Consider the following 25,578-nt stretch of genomic DNA (forward strand, 5'->3'; position numbering starts at 1 on the left):
AACCGCATAACAAGTCTCTATAGTGCAAAGGTTCAGTAAGAACACCAACCCCTCCTGGTGTACTCTCAATTTTGGTCTACACAAAATGAGGATAATATATATGCACCTGGCCTGCATATTGAGGACACAAAAATATAAAGTGACAAGTGCTTTATTTTATAGCATCATTGCAGGGACATGTGGGTAGATCATGTAACCATACACATTGCAGCGGAAAGCCAACCTTAAAATGTATCATACTAAGTCTAAAAAGAGTTAGGTGGCAACAATGGATGGGATTTTCAATCCAGAATAGGTAAAGTTCCAGATTGTTTGTAGTTGATACCGTTACATATCTTGCAACTGACACCTAAGACTGAGGCCTCTGTAACCTCAGATCTGAACAATGCTTGAGGAAACATTGTTTGACTTCCCTTTTACATTTTTAAGTAATCAGATGAGGATTAGCAACATTTTCTTTATGCCTATTGCCTCAAAGGTTTTCTTCAGGTGTGCGTTCCAAGGGAGCTGGGCAGCTCCATCCAAAGATAAACAGTCAGAAACACAGAAACACAGGATCTAACCAGGGCTGCCTCGGTTTCCCCAGATCTTAACCCAGAGCAGATGCGGGTAAGACCCACCTGATCCTTCAAAAAAGGGAGGCCTAATTCTTCAAGGCAAATCAAAGTGGCTGTTCCCGGAGGAACCGCAAGCAGCCTTTGTGTAATGAGGTTTTCTAATCGTTGGAGGATTGTCACTCTTGTATACCCCCACAAGCCTATCCCACTAGCCTGCCCCACTAAACCCAGTGGAGATAAATTTACTTCTATACAGATAAATCATCTCTCAAGATTGGTTTTATATCCCAACCTATCAGCAAACCTAAAAGTTGCCTCTATGTTCCCCCTAAATCGCTGTCCTTACAGTTAAAGGCAAATTCCATTTAAAAGAAGAGCTAAAGAGGACCACTAAATAGATACACTCTTTCGCGTTCTCAAGAGCTGCTTGCCCCATGGCAATAGATTTGACCTAGTACAAGGAAGGCCACAGGTCATTATAAAAGATTTTGAATGATTGACTTTTAGATCCAGTTCTTTCATATATAAGGAGAAGGAGTCCAATAAGACCTGTAGGCTGTGATGCTGTGCGGGCAATTAACACTGCACCATCCGTACACAGCAACATTGGGATGGATTGCCTACCAATTCTGGGAGTTTCCTTTCCTGCCTCAAAGAGATGTTTAGAAACCCCATTTATGTAAAGGAGAAATAGGAAAGGAGCTAAGATACACCACTGTCTCACACCCCTTGTAGATCTGATTTGAGTAGTAGTTTAACCATGCAAACCATAACAAACCCTGACAGTTAAATCCTGCTGTGGGCATTTCATTAGGGTGAGAAGTTCCGGCTCCATCCCTCATCTTTCCATCAGGGCCCAGAGATTTTGAACAATTGACTAGGTCGAAGGAGCTAGATAAGTCAATAAATGCCATGTGAAGGGCTCCTTACTTAGCCATTACATATTTTCCTGCTATCATATAAATATTTAGCCACTAATTTATAGCCCAATACCTGGTCTGAAGCCAAATTGCACATTAGACAGAATCTGTTTTTATGCGGCCCATGATTCCAGGTGTGTCAGAAGCACTCTGTCTAGGATCTTCTTAATACAATTTACCAGTCAAATTTGACTGTAGCATGATAGTAGGTGCTGATCTCCTTTTTATGCTACCCATAAAAGTTGGGAGTTCACTTTTCTGTTTACCAACCATACCGCTCGCTAAACTAAGACCGTACTTTAAAATAGGAGTGTTTAAAGCCTCCACATATCCCATATGCCTTAAGGGGGCGAGATTTTCCTTGCTTTGGTTTGTGAAACCACATACCCTTTTCCCCCTATGACAACATAATGAGATACTAAAATCATGCACCCAGATTAAAACTGTTTTATGTTTGGCTGCCATACGGAAAGAGTCCAAAAAAATAATCTAATTGCTCTATAGCAGCAGTGAAATGCTGGTTAAAATTATTATAATAGAAATGTACCAATAAGATATCATGCTCAGTTGGGAAAGCTAATGGAGTTACCAGAACAAAGGAAGAGGACCGAACTTTAGTTATCTGAGATGCTGTGATTTGGACCGATATAAAAGTTTTAATAATACCACCCTTAGCCTTTCCCGCTGTTCAATTCAATTCAATTCAATAAAAACTTTGTTCGGATACAGTTTTGTGTCCATAAAAGTATACAGATAATTAAAAAGCGTTGAAACAAGGGCTGTCTCAAAGTAGGCAAAAACCCATCAATGGGTTTCTTGGCAACAGAAAATGCCAGCTGAACTTATAAGGTCAATACATTCAGGGTTTTAAGTATTTGAGCTTACCTCTGCAATGTTCCAGGAAATAAGACTCCAGCCATCATTTGTTGCGGCAGTGCAGGGCCTTTACATCCTGAGGCCAACATTAGGGGAGGAACATTGGCTAGTAGAGGGAGGATGGACAGGGAATCATTACAAATGATCCAGCTGCAAGATAGATGAAAATCTATTAAAAATGAACACAGGATGAAAGGGGATCATGGAGGCTGGTACTATTCTACCCAATGGCCTGTAGAAAAAGCCCAGTGGAAGCTCTTTAATTGACTTGGGAAATAGCTCTGAGAAGTTGAGCCTGGACCAAATGTCTTTTCACAACATTTTGTCTACAAAGTTAAGAATTATACATTTATTATTGTCTACTTTTGGAGTGTTGCCTACCCATGATACTCTCCTGACATGATTAATCCAACTATGCAACAGCCCTGTGTCCCCCGGCTTGACATTCCCCCACCTAGTTCATTGGTTAGTCGTGGTACTCTCTAATATACTGCTTCTGAGGGGAAACACCTTTCAACACCACCACAATAGGGCCTGCTTGGGGGTAGTTGCAGTGTTAGAAGCTTCATGGGGTCTTGGGGACAACCAGGGCCATCACTTGCCAAAAAATGGGGGTTTTCAGCTTGATCTGAAGCCCCACCTCTCCCAATTAAATTTCTTGGTAATTTGTGATATTTCTCTATAAGGCTCACTCCTTGCCCTTCCTAAAATATGATTGCCCTGCTCAGTAGAAGAGCTGTTGGACTCCACTGGCACTTGTAGCCTGCTAGATGGTAATGGGTTCAAAAATGGGCCAACCGTATAGGAGAAAAAATGGCCAGCCAACTGCCCCTTTGCAAAGACGAGGTTCGATTAAGTGAATTCTTACTCAATTTTTGTTAAACAGGTCAAAACAGGTCTCAGGGCATTCATGAGTGATATTCAAGCATATTTACAAATCTCCTCCACCAAAGAAGTTGTTTTAGCCCTTCCATTCAACAATATGTTCTTATCTGTTTCTTCACCTGGACTTTGTGGGCGCATTGAGGGTCCGGGTCACTGTCTTTTAATTTGGTCCCCACCATGCTCTCTTTCTCTTCCCTCCTTAGCTCTTTGCTTTTCCCCCTTTACCCAGAATTTGGTCAAGGACTTCTGCCCCTTCCAAGTGATCAGTTCACTCTACACCAGAGGTAATGTCGGGGGTAATTGTAATGACTGCAGGATCATGATTATCTATCATAGACTAAGTTGTACCTTCATTGATCCAGTGGGGTAGCTAGCCCTTAGGCCACCCGTGGCGGCCCCTGCATCTGCCGCCCGCGTTGGCCTGATGGAAGAGCGGGGGTGCTGGCGATTCACGAGGATGCAACAGCCACAGGTAAGAGGGGGTACTGCAGATTTTTGCCACCATGTCGCCCACGGGTAAGAGCGTGGAGAATGGGGCTTTCCGCCGAACCCGAAACTCAAGCCGTCTGGGGCGTTCTGCCCCATCACCCCCCCAGCTACGTGATGACATTATGTGCTTCCTGAGGGGTGTAGAGGGCAAGTGGGGAGGACAAGGTTAGGTACCACTCAGCCAGTTTGATCTCCTTGCTTATCACCTTCCCTGCCTGCTGCATGAAACCATTTAAAGTGGACCCAGGGGTAGGAGTCAAGAGAGTTGCTTTACGTTTCTTCATGATAGAACAGCTGGAAAATCCCTCAAAGATGTGATAAATGAATACCTTAAAATAAAGTCAAATGATGGGGGCCTGGCCCAGCCTTTTCTGAGTGATGACGGGCAAAGACGAGCCAGCACTGTGGGATGTGGTGTGCGCTTAGGAGCACTGCTTAGTGTCCCTGTGGCCCCTCCTTTGGACATGGTGCAAACTGTGGAAAATAATCCAACCCCAGCACCAGCAGTGGGATCAGCCGGTAATACGCGGTGGTATGGGCAGGGAACCGCTGCAAATGAGGCCCACTCTGCGGTATGTGGCGTGTGCTCAAGAGAACTGTGTAGTATACTCGTGGCTCCTCCTTTGGGCTTTGGGCAGGCTGGGGGATGTAGTCCCACCCCAACCCCTGCAGTGGGAGCAGTTGGTAATACGAGTTGGTACAGGCAGGGAACTGCTGCAAATGAGGCCCATTCTAAGGGATGTTGCGTGTGCTTACGAGCGCTGTGGTGTCCTCGTGGCCCCTCCTTTGGGCTTGGTTCAGGCTGGGGGATGCAGTCCCACCCCAGCGCCAGCAGCGGGAGCAGCCAGTAATGTGAGTTTGTGCGGGTAGGGTACTGCTGCAAATGAGGCCCTTAATGCCAAATTCCAAAATACTCAGGCAAAGAAGAACCTTGTTGGTTGTGGTTCTACAAGCAGGTGCACATCAGGGACAAGTACGAATCCTCCTCTGTAATGGGAAAAGTCCGTAGTTGAGGTCATCCATCAGGAGAATTTTCTGAGGAAGGTTTTAAAGGCCACAATCAGGTTGGGAATATCCATAGCCTAGCTTACACTAAATGAGAACCTCAATGAAGAAGGAATCTGAATTCTTTGAATAGTGGCTACTATTAGCTTTAATAGTAAGTACAGTGGCCCAGATGTACAAAGCCATTTAGCCTTTCTTAAAGGCCGAATTGCTATTTCGACCCATTAAGAAATGCTAAAGGGCATTTTCAGATGTACAAAGGGCAAAAAATGGTTGCAATCTGCGATTTTTACTTGGAAGAAATCCCAAATTGGAACTTAGGTAATAGGGATAAACTATTTTCTATTTCTAAAGCACATGTAGGTAGCATTTCCTAAATGCATTTCGGGATTTAGGGAATATTACCATGTGCAAAATTTAAAAATGCATTAAAAAACACATTTTCTAATGTGACATAAAGCGCACAGATGCCCCTCAGGCATATGGGTACTGACATGTGCACTAGCAAATTCGGGGTGCCTCCAGGGGGGCCTTAAGCCAGAGGCACCCTTGGCTTTGCATTTCTTAAATTGTGATTTCCTATTAGGAAATGCAAAACATTTTCTTTTTTGCGCATATGTGGGAACGCAATGGCATTTCCTATTTGTGATTCCCTTATACCGGTTCCTGCTTTATATATAACCATTTGCATTTCTTAAATAGCGATTCCTACGGAGTTGCTATTTAAGAAATGACAACAGGAAGCTTTGTACATCTGGGCCAGTATGACTATGGCTTCTGTGTGAATCAGCCACTCTATAAGAATTACTGTTGCTTCCCACTCCTTTCTTGATAGCTTTTCTTTCTGTCCTGTTCTATGACTTGGTGTACTAACTGCTCAAACAAATTAATATGAATTTGACAGTGATCCAGAATCATGTCTAGATTAGAATATAGCACGTTTAGCCTTCAATGTCTTAACCCCTTCGCTGCGGCGGCTATTCCGCCGCAGTGCTATGGGGGGGTGGGGCCGCGCGGCGCTCACGTGCTCGAGACGGAACCGCTCCGTCACGGCCCGTTGGTGAGCTGTGTTTGTGACAGAACGGTTCCGTCACGGCCTCGCCCGATCTTTAGAACGTCAGCGCAGGCGCGGAATTCGTGCCGGGCAGGCGCGGCAAGCGGGCCGTGTCGGAACCGTTCCGTCACCAGCACAGCCCACCGGAGGCTCGTGACGGAACGGTTCCGTCACGAGCATGGGAGGGGTTAAAGACGTATTAATTTAGTTTACAGCAGAATATCCATTCAATAGGCCCATCTTAAGTCCAGCGAGAGGTTGCTGTGTTTTAAACAGTGTTCCTGACAGACCTAACTCATTCTCATTAATCAGCATCTTGATCACCCAATGAGTGTGGTTCAGGTAGTCAACCCTGGAAAGTGTGGCATTGACCAGTATGCAATATATTTAGTTATGTTTTCTTGTGCTCTTTGATAACGGAGACAATGGATAGGGTGACCGAGTGACAGACCGAAAGAGTGAGGTAACTTCTGAAAAGGAGGGTTTGTGGCATTTCTTGCAGAAGATATGTTTTGAAACTGGCACACAAAGGTGCACTGTTGTAAATATACTAAGTGAGATAATTTAGAGTAAGATAAGAATCGAGTTGAAAAAAGTATGACAGTCTCAAGTGCATGAGGACTATTCTTAAGGAGTCTTGTGATACCTATGAAGATCAAGCTAACTAGAAAAGTATTGCAACCTTATGCAGGAGGGTGAGAATCCAGTGGATTAGATGATAACAATACGAGTACAGACCTCCTAGCCTACTTGATACAGTGTGAATATATAACCAGAAAAATGTGGGACTGAATAACCTTGGGTGTCTCATTTCCAATCCATATCCACCATGTAACCCAAAATGTCTCTCACATCTCAGGCTTAACCTTCTCTTTCACCCTAAAGTGTCTCTCATTTTACACTAATGTCAATCATATTCCTTCAAAACTTGGGAATCCCATCTTTCTCCATTGTTTTGTGTCCTCTGCAGTATCACACTTTCCCCAAACTTTCTTTCATTTTTTCCTCAGGTCCTCTTATCTTCTTCTTTTCCACCATTGTCTCATCATTCCTGATGTATGTCCCATCTTCACCAGAAAATTCTCCTGACATTGTAATGTATTTCTTCTGTACCAATTGATATGTCTCATACTCTCAGGGACATTAATGTTTATTAATTTACATTTATAAGCAGATTTTAATGGTGGTGTAGATCATTAAAAAAAAAAAGAAAAGTAAATGTTTTCCATGTATCTCTCAGCTCCTTTAATGTAGCTACATATGACAAAGCTAATATATTAGGCTCTGTAACTCACAATCACACACACATGCAATATCTCTGCCCACATAGATCACAGATATAGGCACATATACAGATAGTGGAACACACAACATTCACACAAACATGCATGAAAACGCAGCGCAATGCGCAAAGTCCAGCAGTCATAAGAGCATCCAAGGATCACACATCCACAGGCACTCATACACAAAGAAATTCAGACACACATGACATATTCACTGACATTTCATGCAACACAGGGCAGTAATCAAAGTTGCTGCATGCTGTTAAATAGAGAGAGCAGATAGATTGCACTTCTGCTGCCTTCTTGAGCCGGGCGCACTTGAGGCTACCTAGCGCAACACAGGCACCCTTGCGCTTTGATGCAGGGGTGCCTGTGTTACTAGCCGGATTGCTATTTGCACAGGAATGCCTACCTTGCTGCACAAAAACAATCCTTAAAGGCATTTTTCTTTTTCAATGCGTCATGCGGAATACATCAATGAATGAATGAATTTATTTGTTTGGTTACTAAAAACCATTACATAAAACCAAAATACAAAGGTAAAAACATTACAAAAGTTAAAATCAAGGAAATTGCAAAGGTCCATAGGTGCAGAGCAAGCAGGGCAAGGCTTCATAGGCCGACCGAAGACTCTGGAGACCGGCCTGTGGAAGCCATCAACCTAGCCCGAGCTTGAAAGATGAACTTTCCAAAGGCCGCCATGTGCTTTACCGTGGCAAGGGTATACAGATGAGTAATCCCTTCCTCTGCGGTGCGTAACCCCGATTGTCTTAATACTGGCCTGAGGTAAAGACTACGGGCCGGGCAGCAGAACAGAAGGTGGGCCAAGGACTCACGTTTATACTTGCAAAGCCTGCAAACCTGGACTTCAAAGCTGGCCTGACCGCAGGAATATAGTTCTTTAAGGGGCAGTGGGTGTAGTCTGTAAGCCAAAATCTTATGGAGGGCTGCACGACCCACCGCCTGCGTGAGATGATGTTTGGGAGTATGCTGGGTGTGCGGAAGGCACAAGGTCTTATGCAAGTCTTTTCTACTCAGGGAGTCCAGATCCAGTTCCCGTGACCGCGCAAGCACTTGTTTTTTTATTGCATTCTTGATGGCAAAATATTTGACATATTCAGGGTTCCATGAGTCCGTTGCAAGTTTGAGCTGGGTAATAGCCACTTGGAGGGTGGCCGACCAGGGGTTCTCAAGCTCTGTGAAAATAAATTTCAAGACTGCCTTTAATGTGTTCTCCTGTGCCGCCGTTGTTAAAAAGTAGTATTTACTTAGAGCAGCCAACTCTTCCAGATTTTGTTGGTTGAGCGAGAACTCCAGGCGAACAAGGGTGTTTCTAGTACACCTTGGAAGATGGAAGACTTTCTTGTATGCTCTGCACTGAATTTTTTCCAATTCGTTGCTCAGTTTGCCCGGAAATGCCTGTAGAGCATAGTTGAGTGCCGGCATAAGTTTGGCTTTGAGAACTCTATTAATGGCCGTGGTGGACGGGCTATGTAAGGATGCTTGCAACTTGCAAATGGCATAGGTGATGGATTTACCTTTGGCTTGGATAGACTTAAGGTGGGCGCTTGCAAGCCCCGATTCCTGAAAACAAATGCCCAAATAGGTGTACCGCTGCGTGGAGTCCAGAAGAAGGTTGCCTAGTCTCCATTTTATTGCTTTCTTCCTAGGGTAGTGACCAAAAATAATTACTTTTGACTTGCTTGGGTTTGCTACAAGCCTATTTTTGTCGTTATACTTGGCAAGAGCCGTCAGCACCTTCTGTAGCCCCATTCTCGTGTGGTCAAAAAGAACCAAGTCATCAGCATATTGCATGAAAATAATTTTTTTTCCACCAATCTTTGGGGTGGCCAGGGCAGCCCTAGTCAGAGCCTTCTCCATGTCCGCTGTGTATAAATTGAACAATAGTGGGGCTAACACACACCCTTGTTTTAAGCCTCTGTCTGTGTTGATCTTAGCTGATGCATGGTCCCTCGAGAGTTTAATTCGCACCCATGTATTTTGATAAAGGGACTGTATCGCTCTTAGTAGTACCGGGTTGATGTTCCATTGGACCAGCTTGTTCCACAGAATTGCACGGTCTACCCCATCGAAAGCCGCCGAGTAATCAATGAAGCATGCGAAAAGGGGAAGGCTTTTGCTTTTCCGAGCGCGATGTGCCAGAAAAGAAAGAGCGATGATGTTGTCGACTGTGGCAGACCCTGGTCTGAAACCGGTTTGACAAAATGGAAGGATGCCTTCTGCGCTCGTCCAGTCTACGAGGGCCCTCAAGATAGTACTGGCATAAGCTTTTCCCTCAATATCGAGCAGGGCGATCAAGCGGTAGTTGGTAGGTTCAGTTTTTGGGCCTTTTTTGTGGATAGGTTGTAAAAGCGAGCCTCTCCAAGAGTCTGGTACTTCCCTCCGAAACCAGCATTCAGAGTACAAGTGGGTCAGATTAGTGGACCAAAAGTCGATATTTGCCTTGAATAGATGTCCAGGGAGACCATTAGGACCTGGAGCAGCGTTTTGTCTGATGTTTTTAATGATTTTAGAGACAAGCAACTTCCCCGGTGGATCCATCAGCTCGGTGTGTGTGCCTAGATTGTCTCCAACCTTAGGTGTGTCAATTTGCATGTTAGCAGCGCCATTATTAGTGTATAGTGCTTTTACGTGGGCAACCCAAGTAGAGGCTTCAAGGGAGTTTTCTCTGTGATTTATGTCTCTGCCCAGGTTACATATGTACTTCCAAAACTCCTGTGATTTTCCCGGGCTCAACAAGTCAAAAATTATTAGCCATTGTGCTTCACAATGGGCCCGTTTTGCTGCCCAAACCTTCTTTGCGTGGCTTTTTTTGGCTTCTTGTAGTTCAATATTGTTTAAACTTGTCCCAATTTTGCGGAAAAGTTTTCTTTTTTTATTTAGATTTTTGGCGCTTATTTTAATTTCAGAGTTATATCCATATGTAAGTGAGGTGCGCCTGTGCGATGTAATGTTCAACTTCCCGCGAAGAGTCACCGCAAGGGTCTCTATTGTGACACTCCAAATTTCTATGGCGTCTTTTTTCTGATCGCTAAGTGACCACCCTGTCCAGCGATTAGCCCAGCTATTGAATCTGTTAATTGCAGTCTGTTCCCATTTGATCCTTCTGGGCAGCTTTATTAGTTCTTCCCCATCGGCTTCCCCGATGAATTCGAGCTTGTGGTTGTGGTCCGCTGTGAGGTTCAAAGTGACGATTAGGGCGGCGTGATCGCTGTCACTACGCGGTTGGACTGAGAAATTTGACATTAAAAGTTGGAGTTTGCCACTTAGGATTATATAATCGACCGTGGTTTGATTATTGAATGTGGGAGCTACAATCAGCCCAGGAGTAGTCTTTAGAAGGAGTGAGTGCGCCGTCAGCAGATTATAGGTTTTTAAAAGGTCGTTCAGGGCCTTGGTAGCCCCTGCCTGGCACCTGCGTGTGGTTGAGACTCCTATGTTATGAGAGTTAAAATCACCAAGAATAATGCATTCAAGGCCCGCGAATTGAAGCATTAGACGCTCAATATGGTGAATCAGCGTGGTCATGTTAGAGTTGGGCCCGTGAGGGTTATGATAAAGATTAACTAATAAGAATGAAAAAGTACTGTTTGCCGTCCGACAGCCTTTCAGGATGCCTGCCTGGAGAGTGTCCGGCAGGTTAGATATTTCTGCAAATTCCAGATTAAGTGAATGTTTAATGTAAGTGCATATCCCACCGGCCGGTCTGCCGAAAATGTTGAGCTTTTTAGCAGGTTTTCCATACTCAGCATATCCTCTCAAGGAGAGGGGGTGCATTTGCCAGGTTTCTTGTGTACAGATAATGTCTGCTTCCTTCATAAATGACACCGCAGTTTGTTTAAGGAGCAGCCTCCTGAGCCCAGCAACATTCCAAGACATGATTTTCAGACTCACTGGAGGCTGTTCCTTCTCTGAAGTCTTTAGGTACGTGTTTACCGTGCGTCGGTGGAGGTGGCCCCAGGCATTAGGGCAGTGGACATTAGGTCTTGGAGTTTAGAGCCAGCGGCAACCAGGACCAATCTTTGTTCACAGGTCCCAGTGTGGCACATGTGCGTGAACCCTGGATTGGATTCATGGTTATCTTTATTGGGGTTCTGATGGAATGGCCAGTGTTAATGCCCCCTTTGGACCCCTGAAGGGTAGCCGCCGTTTTTGGGGCGTGTGTGGAATGCGCCTGTGGGCATGAAAGCTCTCCAGCTGGATGGGCCATATTTCCCGTCAGGGGGTATACCAACTGTGGTCTTAATATAAGAGGGTATTTTTGTAGACGCTTAGGTTTTATCTTTATGCCCCAACTTTCCAGGAGCTTATGCTGGCTTTTCAAGGCCTCTGTCAAGGCCGGGTTCGTAAAGGTTAACTCCGTTGTTTCATTTTTCTCTTCCGCTTCTGGCGGTAGGAAAGAGACGGTTTCGATGTCCGTAGATTTTATTCCCTCCAGCCCTGGAATGTTCGCACAGAGGGTCAGAAGGTTACTGCGATTGAGGATGTCCCACCTCCCCTGCGAGACATAGTCTGGGTACAGCCCAATTTCCCGGTCATGAGATTGGTCGTACTTTAAATAACCAGCAAGGAGCGCTGCCTGACCGCCAGTTTGTACTGACTGTGGACAGCCAGGTGAGAGGGGGCTTGCCTGACCTCTTGTGCTCGTGGCTCGTTGAGGGGCCGCCATGAATGGAATTCTAGGAAGGCAATTGTTAAACAAGGAGTTTACGGTGTTCTTGGTATTTGAGACAGCCCGTGGCACTTGAGGCGCACCATGCGTCGTCGACATTGCCGAGACCGTGACCAACGGATCGTGTGAGCCAGCATTATGTTCAATGGTGCATGTTTGAATCGCTTCAACGGCGTCTTGGCCTTGTGATTCATTTACTAGGCTTGTAATTGGTGCTGGTGGAACTGACGGGGACGTTACTGGAGGGGCATCCGGCCCTGGAATGGTTGCTGCATCAGCGAGAAAGAGAGCTTCATGCTTTTGTGCCGAGCTTTCTAGTATTGTGGGGATTGCATCTGGTTCTATCATTTCCGGTGTCTCTTTATGTCCATGCGTGTGGGTTCCAGGACGTAGCCATTCCCTTATAGATTTGATTTTGTTCGCTTTGTTCAGTTTTTTTAATTTTTTCTTATTTTTCCTCGAAAGGTGTTTTTGGAGTTCTGGGCTGGTTGATATAGGGATCTGCTGCCGGTCTTGGGTTTTTATTGTTGTCGATGAGACCTCTACTAAGTTTGCATTGATCAATAAGGCGGGTTCCACCCTGTCGAGTTTATTTGTCCTGCCGATTTCTATACTGTCTAGTTGAGGGATTTTCAAGTCTTCTTTTTTTGAAGGGTCAGGCGCTGAAGCCCTTGCGTTTGAGACCTTGTTCTTGCCAGCTTCTATCTTAAGATCCTCGACCAGTGTAGCCATAATATGCGGAAGCTTTTCTAGATTTCTCAGGATGGGGCCGCAACTACAAGGTTCGGGTTTAAAGTCTGTGCCGTCCTGTGCTCTACGGATCAGAGAGTTCAGATGATCCAATTTCGCATCAACCCCTGAGATTAAGTTTGCCACTGTTTGTAAAATGTTTATCTGGGCATCGAGCTTGTCGGCATGCATGATTGCGGCTCCAGTCATGGAGATCAAGGTCTCATTGATCAAAGTTAGATGGTCAACTAGTACAGGGGGGCTGTCCCCCCTTCTACTCCTTGTGCAAGATGGTGGCGTCATTTTGTCTTGGTCCGGAGGACTCCAGCACAACAAGATCGGGGACTGGATGTGCAGGGCCAACGACTCCGTAGTGTCTCCTCCTCCTTCAACGGGACATTTGCTGCTACCGGGCGCATCAGGCGAGTGTTCTCCGTTTCCTGATGCGCAACGGCTTTGTCCAGTGCAAACATCGACCAATGAGGGCAAGTTTCTTATTTGAAGATTTTTTGACGCTAGAGGGGGCGGAGATCTTCTATTGTGATCAAACCTCAAAGTGGCCCTGTCTGATGACTCTAACTTGAGCATATCACCCCCCTGAAGCGTAGTTATTATTGGTGATAGGGGAATGCCTGGTGCCTGAACCGCAATGGAGCTTGAGCTCGGGTCGTCCTCTGGAGATATGTTAGACAATGTGCAGCTCTGTGACCTGAAAAGTACGGCGGGACTTGCTGCCAAGGGATGCATGAAAGATCTTATATCTCTACTACCCAGGGGCCCAGAGGTGGCACCGGAGCAGATGGGTAAGGTGGGGATTAGTTTAGCTCGGTTGTGGCACTTCCCCTCTTCCCCTGATTGCGGCACTACGGTATTCGATGAAACTGTCAATGCTGGAGCTCCAGAAAGGGAGCCTGGGAGCGTTGGTGTGGTACCTGTGGCTCCAGATGAATCCAAGAGCGCAGGCCCGGGGTAGAGCTCCCCCACGCCCGAGGGGTAGAAGAGTTTAGCCTTCCGTCTTCTAGCAGATCTATGAGGGCGGGGGTTTACCTGTGTCTGGGCCTGCATTAGGGTCGAGTTTCTAGTCCTCATTATTTCCCCTGCGATTTCCCAATGCTTTACTGCGGCGTAGCGTTGTCCCCTCAAGGGCCGTCAGGATGGTGAAGAGGGGGGCAACGTACCCGCGACCACTCTGTGTCCCTTTAATTCGAAGGCCTCCTATGCTCTGGTTCACTTGAGGTTAAAAGCTTTTCTCAATAGTTGGCTGGCCCAGATGGTTAAGTTGATCAGTGTCGATGTCAGCGTTGTTATCACAGCGCTCGGAGCACCACGCCTGCCTACCGCACATTTAACGTTTCCTTAAGGCTATTTAATGTTTTTGCGGAGGTTTTGCAGAGTGTTTGAATATTTGAATGTTTTTATTTGCCGGGGTGGCAGCTATACTGGCTGTACTGGCTCGATGCCTGTCTCAATGCCCCACCGAGGCTTTGACCACTCTGAGGCACGCCAAATGCACACCCGGGCAATCTCGCTTTTCAACTTGCTCCGACTGCCGAGGCAGCCCGCTCCCCCTCCCACCTGCCTCCTCACCGTGTCATCATCGTCTGCAGCTGAGTCCGAGGGGCAGGATTGGGATGCAAGTCCGGCCAAGTTCAGGCGAAGTTCGGGCCAGTAGACAGAGTAAGCAACAAACAGAGCAAACAGGCAGAGCAGCGGGCAGGTGGCTCTCTCATAAACCCCCGTCGAGCCTACTCACTCCTCGGCTCCGCTTCCAGCCTTATGTCCAGCAGTCTCTTGTGGCTACCCAAAACGCCTCTCGCGGTGCCTACTGTGTCCAGGGGGACCTCGCAGCTCCAGCCACACACACAAAGACCACTCGCGGCTATTGCCGCATCTGGCGGGTGCTGGTGGCTCCGGCCGCACGCAGGGCCAGGGCGGCAATCGCGGTAGTTGCCGCACCCTGCTGCGTCCTGCTAGGGCTCGCGGACCCAGCCGCAGTTACTGCTGCACCCCAAGCTGCACCCCAAGCTCCAGCTCCAGCCGCCGCTGACACGCGGCTCCAGCTGCCAGCCGCCAGCCGCAGCCTGCTCGCCAGTCACGGGACTCGTCGTGCACCAGCCGCGTCCGGGGGCACAGGACAATGCAGCCGAGCCTGGGATGCCCGGCAGTGAGCAAAAGGTAGCGGCTGGAGTCGGCGTCTCCTCGTTGCCCTCCTCGCCACAGCTCGTGTGCTCCGCGGCTCGTGTGCTCCACAGCGCCCTCTATCTCTCACTCCGCCACTCACTCAGTGCGCTAGTGCATGGGTTCCGGAGCTTGGAAATGACTAGGGATTCCCTAAGGAATACATCATGCATAGGGAAAAGGAGTAAAAAGAATAAATAAAGGTATTTCGCCTTGTAATGCCTGGGTTTGGCAAGTTCACCATTTTGGTGCAATCACAGGTTTACTGACTGTAAATCTGGAATTGCTTCAAACCCATGTGTGGATGCATGGGAACGCCCATGCTCCACCCATACAAAAGCTCCCTGGCACAAAGTAACGCAAGAGAGTGACATGCACTGGTACACTTTGCAATTACTAAACCACTCAAAGCCCCTCAACAGCCCCTCTTTCTATGATGAACAATTACCACATTACACCTTGAACTCACTCCTCACCTTTTTCAATATAACTAATGTTTTGACATGTGTATGGTTTTTAAAACAAATGAAAACTACAAATTCTAAATGACAATGGAAACCTCAGATGCCACATTATAAGTGTGCAGCTGGAAAACACCATGGCTGAATCATAACACATGTGTACCTCTCTCCCTAACTAAATTGCAAGCCAGTAATCCTACTCTCTGCACCTTTGATCCTTCTTTCTGTATCTCCACAACGCTTGCTTATTAGTTGCAGCGTAATTCTTTAATTCACTCTACCTCCCTTTAGGTCACATTTGGAGTGGTACACACAGTGGTACACACAGGGCCGGACCCTGTGTTTGTCCTGAAGAAGAGCTGTGGGGAGGCTTAAAACATGTTGACGTTTACTAGGGACCCCTAACTCATTACAGCTAGGCCCCCTAGGAACTCTCCCCGTTTTTATTATACCGACTAGGAGCCAGAATAAAGTTATTTCACCCACTAGTTAGGTACTTTTAACTCACTCCACTCCAGAACACCACTGCACTACACATAGTTCCTCACTATATAGTGCTCCTACGTAACATTGCAAGTCATAGCACGCCTCAATCCGCAGCGGGTCGAGATGGCCCCTATGATGAAGCATGTCACCGTGGGGAAACCTTGGTGAGTGACCAACTCAGACTGAGCAAAAATCCCTTCCCTTTTTCTTCTAGGTTCCTTATCCGACATCTCGGATTTTGTAGGTCTACAAATACAGCAAGCGCCATTCATGAATCACATCTAAAAGAAAGCAATGGGATTCTATTACAGATTTGTTGTTCATTTTCCCCCATTTACTTTCTTCTGGTTAAAGTCCTCATGGCGAGCTCTTCCAAATCCTGCACAAGTTCGTATGCCAACAAAGGGCCTCATTTATGAAAAGTGACGCATCGCTGCGGGAAAACAGTGATGCGTCACTTTTCATTGCGCCCTCCTTGCGACGCCAATGATGCGTCATATTTACAGTATGGCCTCATGTCGCAAGGAGTTACCGATACGTCAGTATTTCTGACGTATCTGTAGGCGCAAAAGTGACGCATTGCTGTAGTGTGTCACAAAAGTGACACAACTCCAGCAATGTGTCCTTTCACATGGGGCAAGTCCCATGAAAGGGCCTGTGTCAGTCTTATGCCTGCTGTGAGGCAGGTGTACGATTTTGACGCATTTGAGTCCTAGAAGTGGCGCAGTGAAATCTCATAGATTTCACTGCGTCACTTCCATGACCCTTTCTTGCGTCAATACGCCCCCCTTGCATACATTATACCTGGCGCAGGTATAATGTGGCGAAGGGTTTACAAAGTGACGCATCTACTTAGATGCGTCACTTTGTAAAAATGGCGCAACAGGTGCATTTTTTAATCCACTGCTGCGTCACAAAAAGTGACGCACCGGCGGCGTAAAAGTGACGCACAGCCTCATAAATGAGGCCCACAGTTTCTCATTTATGTTTTAGCAAGCCCCCTTTGTGCTACCCAACCACTTGATATTTCCATCACTCATTACCCATTACTTACTCACCCCCTCACACTCTGCTTCATCACCCAGTCTTTACCTCCTCACTCAATTTGTACATCTCCTACCATCTTTATGCTACCTCACCACTCTACACTGTCATCCAGGGAGCCAGACCCACATTGTTACTCAATGCCCACTGTTATTCTCTCACCATCAACGTCCACAATAAATAACTCTGTGCTCCTAACACTGCTGTGCCCACTCACATACTTTATGCCCACTAAACCATGATGTGCCCAATTAATTCACTCTGTTGCTCCTGCCCACCCTCTCTGCCGCTCTGAACATTTTAGAGTTGTAAAGAGGGCCCTCTGATATTGACATTTTGGTCAAGCCCGAATCTTTAATTAAAAAAGCAGGAAAAGCCTATTATTACTATAATTTTGAGGCAGTGAGGATTTAGGGACCTAAATGATGACAGCTTGAGAATTTTGCCTTCTTAACTTGACCTGCCTCCTTCTCTTCTCTGTTAATTTTTCTGAACTGATATTTATATAATTACCTAGTTAGTTTTTGGGGTTAGTAGACCCCTTTTTAGGTCGAGCATAAGCAGCGCGCATGCGCTGAATGCAAGACATGCTGTAGCTATAATGCAAACACAACAGGTGATGGACCGAATGTGGATCAATGTCACACACTCAACCCAGTCCAAAGATCTGGGCCCAAATCCATCGTTTTTTTGCACTCCACACCACCCTGGGTTAGACAATGGCGATATGCAAATCAGCTCTGACCCTGTGCCCCATGGGAACAGTCCAGTCCGAACTTCAAAAGCCATGTCCTTCCCAGAACGGAATCAAGCATCCGAGGACCGGACCGGTTTCGAGGTAACACCTCTCATCAGCCCGGCTAGCTTGACTCCAGTGGTGTGGAGTGCCTGGGACCCACGTCTGGGCATCCCCAGCGCACTTAGGGCGGAATATGCAAACACAACAGGTGATGGACCGAATGTGGATCAATGTCACACACTCAACCCAGTCCAAAGATCTGAGCCCAAATCCATTGTTTTTTTGCACTCCACACCACCCTGGGTTAGACAATGGCGATATGCAAATCAGCTCTGACCCTGTGCCCCATGGGAACAGTCCAGTCCGAACTACAAAAGCCATGTCCTTCCCAGAACGGAATCAAGCATCCGAGGACCGGACCGGTTTCGAGGTAACACCTCTCATCAGCCCGGCTAGCTTGACTCCAGTGGTGTGGAGTGCCTGGGACCCACGTCTGGGCATCCCCAGCGCACTTAGGGCGGAATATGCAAACACAACAGGTGATGGACCGAATGTGGATCAATGTCACACACTCAACCCAGTCCAAAGATCTGGGCCCAAATCCATCGTTTTTTTGCACTCCACACCACCCTGGGTTAGACAATGGCGATATGCAAATCAGCTCTGACCCTGTGCCCCATGGGAACAGTCCAGTCCGAACTACAAAAGCCATGTCCGTGCAAAAAAACGATGGATTTGGGCCCAGATCTTTTGACTGGGGTGAATGTGTGACATTGATCCAAATTCGGTCCATCACCTGTTTTGTTTGCAATACCGCCATAAGTGCGCTGGGGATGCTCAGACGTGGGTCCCAGGCACTCCACACCACTGGAGTCGAGCTAGCCGGGCTGATGAGAGGTGTTACCTCGAAACCGGTCCGGTCCTCGGATGCTTGATTCTGTTCTGGGAAGGACATGGCTTTTGTAGTTCGGACTGCACTGTTCCCATGGGGCACAGGGTCAGAGCTGATTTGCATATCGCCATTGTCTAACCCAGGGTGGTGTGGAGTGCAAAAAAACGATGGATTTGGGCCCAGATCTTTTGACTGGGGTGAATGTGTGACATTGATCCACATTCGGTCCATCACCTGTTTTGTTTGCAATACCGCCATACGTGCGCTGGGGATGCTCAGACGTGGGTCCCAGGCACTCCACGCCACTGGAGTCAAGCTAGCCGGGCTGATGAGAGGTGTTACCTCGAAACCGGTCCGGTCCTCGGATGCTTGATTCCGTTCTGGGAAGGACATGGCTTTTGTAGTTCGGACTGGACTGTTCCCATGGGGCACAGGGTCAGAGCTGATTTGCATATCGCCATTGTCTAACGCAGGGTGGTGTGGAGTGCAAAAAAACGATGGATTTGGGCCCAGATCTTTTGACTGGGGTGAATGTGTGACATTGATCCACTTCGGTCCATCACCTGTTTTGTTTGCAATACCGCCATAAGTGCGCTGGGGATGCTCAGACGTGGGTCCCAGGCACTCCACACCACTGGAGTCAAGCTATCCGGGCTGATGAGAGGTGTTACCTCGAAACCGGTCCGGTCCTCGGATGCTTGATTCCGTTCTGGGAAGGACATGGCTTTTGTAGTTCGGACTGGACTGTTCCCATGGGGCACAGGGTCAGAGCTGATTTGCATATCGCCATTGTCTAACCCAGGGTGGTGTGGAGTGAAAAAAAACGATGGATTTGGGCCCAGATCTTTTGACTGGGGTGAATGTGTGACATTGATCCACATTCGGTCCATCACCTGTTTTGTTTGCAATACCGCCATAAGTGCGCTGGGGATGCTCAGACGTGGGTCCCAGGCACTCCACACCACTGGAGTCAAGCTAGCCGGGCTGATGAGAGGTGTTACCTCGAAACCGGTCCGGTCCTCGGATGCTTGATTCCGTTCTGGGAAGGACATGGCTTTTGTAGTTCGGACTGGACTGTTCCCATGGGGCACAGGGTCAGAGCTGATTTGCATATCGCCATTGTCTAACCCAGGGTGGTGTGGAGTGCAAAAAAACGATGGATTTGGGCCCAGATCTTTTGACTGGGGTGAATGTGTGACATTGATCCACATTCGGTCCATCACCTGTTTTGTTTGCAATACCGCCATAAGTGCGCTGGGGATGCTCAGACGTGGGTCCCAGGCACTCCACACCACTGGAGTCAAGCTAGCCGGGCTGATGAGAGGTGTTACCTCGAAACCGGTCCGGTCCTCGGATGCTTGATTCCGTTCTGGGAAGGACATGGCTTTTGTAGTTCGGACTGGACTGTTCCCATGGGGCACAGGGTCAGAGCTGATTTGCATATCGCCATTGTCTAACCCAGGGTGGTGTGGAGTGCAAAAAAACGATGGATTTGGGCCCAGATCTTTTGACTGGGGTGAATGTGTGACATTGATCCACATTCGGTCCATCACCTGTTTTGTTTGCAATACCGCCATAAGTGCGCTGGGGATGCTCAGACGTGGGTCCCAGGCACTCCACACCACTGGAGTCAAGCTAGCCGGGCTGATGAGAGGTGTTACCTCGAAACCGGTCCGGTCCTCGGATGCTTGATTCCGTTCTGGGAAGGACATGGCTTTTGTAGTTCGGACTGGCCTGTTCCCATGGGGCACAGGGTCAGAGCTGATTTGCATATCGCCATTGTCTAACCCAGGGTGGTGTGGAGTGCAAAAAAACGATGGATTTGGGCCCAGATCTTTTGACTGGGGTGAATGTGTGACATTGATCCACATTCGGTCCATCACCTGTTTTGTTTGCAATACCGCCATAAGTGCGGTGGGGATGCTCAGACGTGGGTCCCAGGCACTCCACACCACTGGAGTCAAGCTAGCCGGGCTGATGAGAGGTGTTACCTCGAAACCGGTCCGGTCCTCGGATGCTTGATTCCGTTCTGGGAAGGACATGGCTTTTGTAGTTCGGACTGGACTGTTCCCATGGGGCACAGGGTCAGAGCTGATTTGCATATCGCCATTGTCTAACCCAGGGTGGTGTGGAGTGCAAAAAAACGATGGATTTGGGACCAGATCTTTTGACTGGGGTGAATGTGTGACATTGATCCACATTCAGTCCATCACCTGTTTTTTTTGCAATACCGCCATAAGTGCGCTGGGGATGCTCAGACGTGGGTCCCAGGCACTCCACACCACTGGAGTCAAGCTAGCCGGGCTGATGAGAGGTGTTACCTCCAAACCGGTCCGGTCCTCGGATGCTTGATTCCGTTCTGGGAAGGACATGGCTTTTGTAGTTCGGACTGGGCTGTTCCCATGGGGCACAGGGTCAGAGCTGATTTGCATATCGCCATTGTCTAACCCAGGGTGGTGTGGAGTGCAAAAAAACGATGGATTTGGGCCCAGATCTTTTGACTGGGGTGAATGTGTGACATTGATCCACATTCGGTCCATCACCTGTTTTGTTTGCAGTAGCTATAATGTGGGCTTTAACCACGTTCATTGATTGCCATTGGTTCTTTCTTGTGCCAATCGGAAATGCTAACTATTTATTGGAGCACTACCCTCCTTAAATGCTTGGTTCCCTTCTCGGCGTTTTTACGGATTGTGTATGTTGGTTGTCCATCGCAACATGCACATGCTCCCGGGAGAGTGCGCAATGGTCCCTTCACCCGTCTGTCCTTAGCAACCTCAGGGTTCCTTCTGGTTGTCCATCTTTAGGACTTCATGTGAACCATGGCCTCCCTGCAACACACAGACACCTCAGCCCAGGTGCCACTGAGGTAGGGCCAATGCCAGATCAACACCTTCAATGACGAGCTATTGATGTTCCCCTAACTTGGGATTCTGGTGCTTGATTGACAACTATGCAGCGCTGGCTGGGTCCACTCTCAGATTTATGAACAGTTAAGAGGAAGATCTCTTCGATAAAACAATTGTGGAAATTTAGGCTACACATTATCCTCTATTGCAGTGAAGGGGTAGGATAAAATGAAAATATATTATTTTCCATGAAAAAAGGTGCCAAATTTCACCTGAATCAGGACTGTTGGCATCTGTTTAAATTGATGCTCACCAAATAACCCCCACAATCAGCCCCACTCAACTAATTGCATTCCTCCCGTATTATATCCCTCTTGGAAATAGGTCAACGTACACACTTCTTGTGGTGGTCATTTGTTGGCCGCAGTTTAACTGTGTCAGGCATCTGGCAAATGCCTTGCCTGCTGGGATCACTCTGGCTGTTAAATTCAATTTGCCTATGAGACTTCGTAGCGCCCTCAGTGTGGCTTTCTCCCGCCCACAAAGGCCCTTGATTCCCGGGGGGAGCCTGGATGTCCCAGCGATTGAGTCTATCTCTGTCCCCAGAAATGTCATTGTTGTTGCTGGGCCAGCTGTTTTTTCCGCAGACAGGGGGATTCCCAGCTCACCTGCTAAATCCTCAAATGCTGCCAATGTGTTCCCACATTCAGCCGACCCAGCCGGGCTTGTGAAGAGGAAGTCATTCAGGTAATGTAGTTTCCCACCCGCTGAATGCCTGTCATGTAGGGCCCACTCGACGAAGGTGCTGAAAATCTCAAAGTATGCGCATGAGACCCATTGGCATAGCTTTGTCAAAATACACCTGCCCCTCCCACTGGAAACCTAGTCAGCTGAAACTTTCCGGGTGTAACGGGAGTAAGTGGAAAGTGGACACAATGTCTGCCTTTGCCATGAGGGCTCCCCGGCCTGTTGCCCTAACTAGGTCTATCGAGGAGTAGTTCACTAAGCATACTTCTGCGCTGATCCCATCATTCACTGATGCGCCGTCGGGGAAAGATAGACGGTGTATTACCCGATACTGCCCCTGCTCTTTTTTAGGAACTGCCCTAGTGGAGAGATCACCATGTCCTTGCACCTTTCAGGGGGTGAGTGGGCCCTCAATTCTGCCTAGGGACTTCTCGTTTTCCAACTTCTTAGTCACCACTCCTGGGTGTAGTAATGCCAATTTCAGGTTCCTGGCGCTGCCAAGTGGAAGGGGGCCAGAGAATGGTATTGGGAAACCTACTTCAAAGCCATGAACTAGCGTCTCCGGGTCTGTTTTGTTGTGATATCTGTTTACTAGCTTGCGTAACTGGTGTGTGTTGATTGGTGACCATGCTAGCCTGTAGGATGCCCCGCACCCTTTTGTCCCCCTTGTGTTCTTTTCTACGCTTGCATGCTGCCGCTGGATGCCCTCCCCCGCAGGATGAGCAAGTGTGCTGGAACTTGACTGATGTTCCATAAGTACACTTGTTTGCCTCAAACTTCCAGCATATTGCTGGGGACACGTTGGCGTGTGATGTTTTCCACGTGCTGGCCTGCCTGGACCTTTGAAAAGGCCTCCCTCTCCCCTTGTGGAAGGGTGTCCGAAAGGGCTGTTCGCTCCTCCCTGCCCAGGACTTGACCTCCTTGGCTACCATCATTTTATGGATGAAGCCAGACACATCTTCCTCGTTCCACTCTATTTCGGGGTGTGTCTGCATTTTGAGCCTAAAGCCCTTATCATATTCTAGCAAGGCATCGCCTGGGAACTGCCTCTGTGCCCTGTGGTTGTTGGCTTCATAAAGCCATAGGTCGGCTGCGCAGCGCGGGAATTTCTCTACTATGATGCAGGCCATGATTCTGAATGCATCCAGCCAATTATCGAAATTTCTTTCCTTGCGCTCCCTTTGCCTCTCCCTCTTATCTTCGTCCTTCCTATCGCATGTAGTCAGGTCAAGCCCCTCTAGCTGTATTTCCAACAGGGAGAAGATATCTATAGACTCTTTTCTCCATAATATTCTCTCCTTCACTGCTAGTGGTATGAGGCATGCCAGTCCTGTTGCTCTTGTAGTCATAGATGCCAGCCCTGGCGATGGCCGTGTGTAGGGGTTGACCGCTGAGGATGCAGCAGGATTTCTGCCCTGTGTGCTCATGTCCCCCCAGGCCGCCAGTGGTGCCCTATTGTCCCCCTGGGCCTGCCGCGCCTTGTTCCCCTAGCGCATGTACTCGTGTCTGCCCTTGGTCTTTGAGGTGCCAAGGTAACCCGATACCTCCGCCTCTGCCGCTGCTCCTGCCGCCCCTCCGCTTAAGCTTTTTAACAGTAATGGTGTCATAGATTTTATGCATTCCTGCACTGTTGCACTGATATGTTGACCGGTTGCTGCTGTGTCCCTTGTCCCTGTGCTTGGTCCCGCTGCCGCCGTGCTGCCTACAGATGGACGGGCCTTCCTCCGGGGAGTTTTCTTTGGGGGTAGCTGCCCCCGCGAACTTGGCTGGAGCCTTACTTATCCTCTTGGCGGCCGGGAGTCTGGTGTCCGTCTGTTGCTGACCGCTTGTCCCCTCGTCGTCGACACCGCCCAGCACATAGCGGTCCATTCAGTTGCTCCTGTGCTCCTGTGATGCTGCACGGATCCTCCTCAGCAGCTCTCCCAGGTCTTCCTGCTGCAGCTTACTGCCTCTCTGCGTCATTTTGTGCGCTCCTGGGGAGAGACCCAACGTGGTTTTGCTGCTGCTTGCTGTGTCCAGCTATATGTCTGAGAAGTGCAGGTGGGCTGCCACTTGCAGTGTGCACCAATTTGTTTGAGAAAATAGTGGGGTGCTGCCACCTTCTGTATGCACCAACTTGTGCAGCTTGCCTCCCACTGCCTGTCCTTGGATGGGGTGCAGCCACGGCGCTCAGTCCCCACAGCGCTTTGATGATGCCTGCGCTGTGTTTATCTGGTGGTGCTACACTTTTTTGGGCCGCCGGGTGGGGTACAGCCACCGATAGCTTGCACCACAGCGCTTCTTCCGCTGCCCCCTGGCTGTGCTTTTCTTCTTTGAGCCGCCGGGTGGGGTGCTGTCACCGCTAGTTATGCACCAATGCGCTTCTTCTGGTCCCTGTGGGCTGCCCGAATCGAGCAAGGCTCTGCTGTAACCCTAAGCACCGCAACTCACTCGCGTTGCTAGGCAACCTCGTGTTGCCTGTTCGACCCGCGTTCGTCACTACCTGAGTCTGCATCGCTCTCTGCACTGCTCCGCCCTCTGGGCCTCTGCTCCGTCTGCAGGAGGGCACTCCAGCCGACTGCTGCCGCGGACTCTAACAAAACCGTCCTTGATATGAGCGGAGGCGGTGCACCACTTGGGCCGGGGGGCAGAGGTTCTAACTTGCCCCTTTTAGCCAGCCAGATGAGGCTCCGGGCAGCGCAAGTGCCCAGTCGATGGCGTTGAGTTCGTGGACTGGGACACAGGAGAGGTGGGGTCGGAGGGGCCGCCGGGCCACGAGTACTTTGTCCGCCGGGGGTCTGGGAGTTGCCGGGGCTGTCCTCTGCAGTGCGCTGGCCTCTGTCCCTTGGGGGATTCTTTCTCTCTCTCAATTGGAGGACGCTGCTGCCTCCAGGTATTGGTTGACGCGATGTAGGCTGCTCCGTCATCCTCGCTCCCAGCACGGCACTTCCTCGTTGTTCCCCTGCAGCGGGTGGTCTCCCGACATCGGACCGGATTCTTCTCCCCAAGTCGTACCGCTGTTCCTCGGAAACTCTTCAAAGGTTCTTTGTCCGGTGCTACTCCCCCTCCCCCAGAGATAGGAGCCAAACTGCGGGAGGCAGGCTTATAACCCCCCCCCCCGGCGAGCTTGCCCTGGCTCGTGTTTGTCACCCCCATTGGGCCATTCATATGGCGCGATGGCCCCCATTGGCCGGGGGGGTTGGTGCCGTTCCAGCGGCTGCAGTGGGTGGGGCGGGTTTCTTCTGCTCTGGGTGGCGCTTTTTGGCACCGAAAACGTGTTCCCATTGCAGGGGCTCGGCGTTGGTTATGGCGCCGGCCTCATGCCCCCATTGGGGGCTGCCTCTGCGAGAACAGCTTTATTAAAGATGGGCCCTAAAGTTTTCCCGTACCATGCATTATCCCTACGTCTCGCCCCAGTCATTCTTTTTGATGTGGATCACATTTCACCTCATGATAAGTTTTACCTGTTTTAGTGGTTACTGGTGTTTTGAGATTTTCTTAGCCCTGTAAAGAGGTGTTGCGTTGCCACATCACTGCTATTCCAGATATTTGCAGTATATACAAAGCTGGGTGAATAGTGATTTTTTATGCTGGATTGATCAACAACCTGTTACCAAACTCTGTCGCTGAACACCATTGCGCGATGGCTGTGTGCTTTACATAAAATTATGAGACCCCTAGAGCGCAACCAGTGCTTCTGTTTTATCTCTGA

This window comes from Lissotriton vulgaris, chromosome 6, assembly GCF_964263255.1.
Source record: "Lissotriton vulgaris chromosome 6, aLisVul1.2, whole genome shotgun sequence".
In the NCBI taxonomy this organism is placed as follows: domain Eukaryota; kingdom Metazoa; phylum Chordata; class Amphibia; order Caudata; family Salamandridae; genus Lissotriton; species Lissotriton vulgaris.